This window comes from Benincasa hispida, chromosome 6 (assembly GCF_027475165.1).
Source record: "Benincasa hispida cultivar pf3 chromosome 6, pf3_genome.v1.1, whole genome shotgun sequence".
NCBI classification, from domain to species: Eukaryota; Viridiplantae; Streptophyta; class Magnoliopsida; order Cucurbitales; family Cucurbitaceae; genus Benincasa; species Benincasa hispida.
In genome coordinates this window covers 8,061,134-8,067,133 of record NC_143483.1, presented here as the reverse complement: position 1 = coordinate 8,067,133, position 6,000 = coordinate 8,061,134, and positions in this window count along the sequence as shown.

Here is a 6,000-nt window from a genome sequence, read left to right as displayed (position 1 = left end):
AAGACCCGGAGTCAACACTTAAGGGAACAACCTCTCTACTATCCCTGAAAGAGGGTAAGAGTGAATCCTTCTTGCATCCTATGTCCCCAACTATCTACCCGATCTTACCCCTAAAATGGGAGGCTTATTGAGCTGGTGCTGTTGAGCCAACCCTCACCTATGCAAATCTAAGGATAATATTGAATAAACAGAAGTTCATAGTTAGCTCAGGATTAAGGTTAAGTTACTTAGGTCATTGTTATGAAATATTCAGTCTTAAACAATAAACAACGTTATAAAGTAAGAGTGACTTATTTCTTGGTCCGAACTTATGCAAACTCATTGCATAGAATGCCCTCACTCTTCATGTCACCACATGAACGAATCGAGATCACTTCGTTTATAGCAGTTTACAACTCCTTGTAACAACTATAGAGTGGGTCGCATCCGATAGTGTTATTAGAATAAGGTATCCAAACTTATTCATATATTATAGATCATTTTGACTATTTACTCGAACTTGATCCACTCTTATTTCCTCACATAAAGTTCAAGTATTTATGAAATAGTCATGGATCTTTTAGTTTATTGAATTTATTTCTGAAATGAAATAAGCAATTCATATATTCAATAACAACTTTATTGAATCCACATTTTAATAGCAACTTCATTGATTTACAGAATAAGTTTATTATTTTACAAAACCACGAGGTTTAAGACATAAAACCTAATAGGGAATGGGTCCATGAAGTCAATTCCCCATACATCAAACAATTCAACTTCTAAGATAACATCAACAACATTTCATTTCTTCTGGAAATGTTCCCTGTGCGTTGGCAGCTGTCGCACTTCATAACATAGTCTCTAGCATCTTTAAACAATGTCGGCCAATAGTACCTACTCTGAAGTACTTTTTCTATTATGCGTTGACTTCCAAAATGGCCACCGAATGATGACTTATGACATTGATATAAGAAGCGATGAAAGGAAGTTTCTGGAACGTATTGCCTTATGATATGATCTGTCCTCTTTTATAAATATGTGGCTCGTCCTAGTAGTAAAACTTACATTCATGCGTAAGTTTCTTCTTTTTTTGTGAAGAATATTCCTCTAGGAATTGCTTGCAGACCAGAAAATTAACAATCTTTGCATACCAAGGCAAGAATTCATCAACTCTTAATATTGCTTCATCAAGAAAAGAAGAGTTTACTTCTGGCTGGCGAAGATCACACTCAACATTCTCAAGCCGCAATAGATGATCTGCAACTTTATTTTTTGATCCTTTGCGATCAATAATTTCAGTATCAAATTCTTGCAAGAGTAATACCCATCTGATTAATTGTGGCTTCGCATCCTTCTTGGTCATAAGATATTTGATGGTTGAATGATCCAAATGAATGATTACATTCGAACCCAACAATTATGGTCTTAATTTTTCTACAGCAAACACCACTACGAGCAATTCATTCTCGATTGTTGTATAATCTTTTTGTGCACTATCGAAGGTTTTGCTCGCATATGTGATTGATGAAGAACTTTGTGCTTGCGTTGGGCTAAAGTTGCACCATCGCATAATCGCTCACATCGCACATCAATTCAAATAGTTTTGACCAGTCATGTGTGATCAAAATAGGAGCTGTGATTAGCGCTTCTTTTAATATTTCAAATGCTCTTAAGTAGTTAGGATCAAATTCGAAAGGTCTATCTACTTCCAACAACAAATTCAACAATCTTGCAATTTTAGAGAAATCTTTAACAAATCTGTAGTAGAATCTAGCATGTTTGAGGAAGCTTCAAAGTGTTTTCACATTGCTAGGCGATGGCAATTTTTCTATGACCTCAATTTTAGCTTTGTCAACTTTCAGCCCAGATTTAGACACCTTGTGCCCAAGCACAATTCCCTTGATTACCATGAAATGACATTTCTCCCAATTCAAAACCAAATTGGTGTCTTCGCATCTCTTCAAAATCTTTTCAAGTTTTGCTAAACATATTTCATATGTCTTTCCATATACTGAGAAGTCATCCATAAAAATTTTAACCGACTCTTCAAGATAATCAGAGAAGATGGCCATCATGCACCTTTGAAAGGTGCTTGGGGTATTATATAGCCCGAAGGGCATATGCCTGAAGGCGAATGTCCCATAGGGATAAATGTAAGTTTTTTTCTTGGTCTTCGGGTGCCATCATTATTTGGATATACCCCGCATAATTATCTAGGAAGTAAAAGAAGTCATTCCCTGCTAATCTATCTAACATCTGATCAATAAATGACAGAGGAAAGTGATCCTTCTTAGTAACTGTGTTGAGCTTCCTATAGTCTATACATATTCTCTAACCTGTAACCGTATTCATCAAAATTAGTTCCTTTTTTTGGTTGGGAACTACAGTCATTCTGCCTTTTTGTGGGATGCATTGCACGAGACTGATTTACGTGCTATCTGAAATAGGAAAAATAATTTCCTCATCCAACCATTTAATAATTTCGTTCTTGACAACTTTCTTCATTGCAGGGTTGAGTCTGCGTTGGTGTTCAACAAAACCTCCATTTCCATTCTCGAGTCTGATTTTATGCATGCAATAGGATGGACTGATTCCCTTGATGTCTGTTAGGGTCTACCATATCTCCTTGATATATTTCTTCAAAACCTTCAAAATAGCGTATTTCTTCTTTTGTGAGAGTGTTGCTGAAATAATGGCAGGTAAAATATCATTGTTATCAAGGAACACATATTTCAAGTGGGGAGTGCTTTCAATTCTAAAACTGGCGATTATTTGAGCGAATACTTGATTTTGCCTTTTCGAACTTCTAAACCCAAGGGTTCAAAATTCTTTTATCTCTCTTTTATCGCACAACAAGATTCAAATGTTGCGATTGCTTCATCCTTCAATTCTATTTCTTTATTGATTTCAAATTCCAGCCTACAAGGCCAAACCTTTTCCAAGTTAACCATTTTGCATGCGTTGATCTCATCCGGGTATTCCATCGCCTTAAGAATGTTGAACTTCATCATTTGGCCATTAACTTGCATGGTAATTTATCCCTTATGCATATCAATTTGGGTTCTTCCTGTGGATAGGAAGGGTCTTTCCAAAATGATGGGTACATCTTTATCCACTTCATAGTCTAAAATAATGAAATCAACTGATAAAATAAATTTATCCACTTTCACGAGCACATCTTCTAGTTTCCCTTTTAGGTGTACTAAGGAACGGTTCGTCATTGCAATGTAACCGTGGTGGGTGCAAGTTCTCCTATTCCCAGTTGCTTGAAAATTGATAAAGGCATAAAATTGATGCTAGCTCCAAGGTCGCATAGGGCTTGCCCTATATAAACTCCTCCAATGGAACAGGTGCTGGTATTGGTGTTCTAAATCTCTTATATTCTCGTAGTCTATGAACATTGTATAAACAAATTTTTATTAATAAAATAATTGTTATTTTATGACCATATACTCAATCCAATAAAATAAGATCCTAGGTTATTTTATGTAATTTAAACAACTATGTAGAGACATACAGATGGATCTTATTTAAAGAATAACCTAAACGGTTTGTAGTAGATGAATAAGGTTGGGTATCTTATCCTGGTGACACTATGGATGCGATCCACTTTGTAGATGTTACAAGTGTTGTAAAGTGATACAAATGATCTGATCCTGATCATTCATGTGGAGACATGTGAGCGGAGGTATTCTATACAAAGAATTTGTATAAGACCGAACCACGAAACGATTAGTCTTATTATATAACACCGTTAATAATAGAGACTTACATTTTACTAGGATGACCATAGGTGAGATTACTTGAATCCCGAGTGAGTTGTGAACTCCTGCTCATGAAGGCGGATCTTTGATTTGTATGGATGAGAGTAGCTAGATTGCAACTCAATAAGTCTACCATTTCGGGGATTCGTCTGATTAGGGAGTTGGGAACACAATTACACAAGACGAAATTCACTCATTCCCTAATGTCAGGGTAAGTAGATAAATTGCTCCCTTAAGGGCTGATTCCGGGGCTTAAACAATGTGGCCATACCCTCTCTTGGCCCGAGAGGGACTTGATCATAGTTGAACTATGAATTATTATTCATTAGAGGAATCAGTGGTACTTAAGAAGTTAGATGTAATTATAGGGGCAAAACAGTAATTTTCTCCTAGTTGTACTTACGAGCAATTTTTGAAGGGTCGTCAAACTGTTAATTGGTTATATCTAATGGACACAGAAATATATTTGTAGTGTGAAGAGTGCAACTATCGGTCTTTAGTGGAATGACTGACAGTTAATGGAAGTTGGGTAATTTAATTAAAGAGTTTAATTAATTATCCAAGTGACAATAGATCTTCAATCTACAGATCCATAAGGTCCCCTCTGTAGCTCAACGGGGATTTAATTGAGAATTAATTTTGGATTAATTTGAAGTATTCAAATTAATTGAGGGAATTAATTATATATGATAGAATTAATTAAATTAATTATATATGTGATATAATTAATATAAATGATCTACATACTTCCCTCATTACCCTGGTAAGATGAAGGTTGTTCGGGAGCGGTTTAAAATAATAACAAGTATTACTGAGTCCCAAAGACAATTATTCTTCACTTTAGCAACGCTGCTTAACAATAATAGAAGGATAGAACAACAACTAACGAGCATTAGACACTGCATTCGGCAATTGACGTTCTTTCGCATCATTTACAAGAGTGACTTGGCGTGTCGTGAGAGTACTCGAGTGGATAGAAGGACGTTTATGATTTTGTGCAACATGATTCGTACGACAAGATGCTTGGAGCTAGGTAGATGTGTTGGTATTGAAGAGATAGTGGCAATGTTCCTACTTATTCTTGCTCATGATGTGAAGAATAGAGTAGGATGCACACATTTTTCGAGATCTGATGAGACGGTTTCGAAATATTTCAATGCAATTCTTAAAGCAGAAATACAGCTACACATAGTATTGTTGAAAACCCTCGAACCAGTTACAAGTGCATGTACCGATGGACGATGGAAATGGTTTAAGGTAGAAAAAAGTTCCAATACCATTCTATTAATGCATCACAAATAAATTGTGATGTCATCTTCTCAAATTATCATGATTCAACAGAAATTTTTTGGGTGCATTGGATGGCATGTAAGTGAAAGTGAATGTCAGTGTCATAGATCGATCACGATATATGACGAGGAATGGAGAAATCGCCACAAATGTTCTTATGATATGTGACCAGAACGGAGAATTCATCTTTGTTATGCCAGGCTGGGAGGGCTCGCCATCGACTCTAGGGTCCTGAGGGATGCAATTTCACTACCACACGGACCGAGGGTTCTAAAGGGTATAAAAATCACTCATGTACATAAGTAACCTTTAGTTATTCCATTAATAGACATGTATTACAATCACATAAATGTTACAGGGTACTACTACCTGTGTGATGCTACCTACCCTAATACTGAAGGATTTTTGGCTTCGTATAAAGGGGAACACTACCATCTCTCAGACTAGCATGGCGCAGGCAACGCACCGACACGACCAAAAGAATTTTTCAACATGAAGCATTTGTCGGCAAGAAATGTTATCGAGCGAGCATTCAGACTGTTGAAGGGCCGATGGACAATTCTTAAGGGCAAATCATTATACCCAGTACAGGTTCAATGTCGAACGATAACTACGTGTTGCCTGATTCACAACTTAATTACAAGAGAGATGGGGATTGATGCTTCACTTGATGATTCTTGAATGAGAATTAAACTTCTATTGTTATGGAGGGAGAGAATATTGAAATTATTGAGATCTCAGACGAATGGACCCAATTTAGAGATGATTTGGCTATCAAAATATTTTCCTAATGGCAAACATCATGATTATATTTCCGTCGTGAATAATTTTAACATTTTTAATTTGACTATTTGACTTAATGGTTTTAGTTTTTTATTTTTTAACAAGTAGCAAGAAGTTGTTTAATTTTCAACAATGTCTTTACGATGTATACATGCATGAATTAGAATGGCAGGCAATGGAA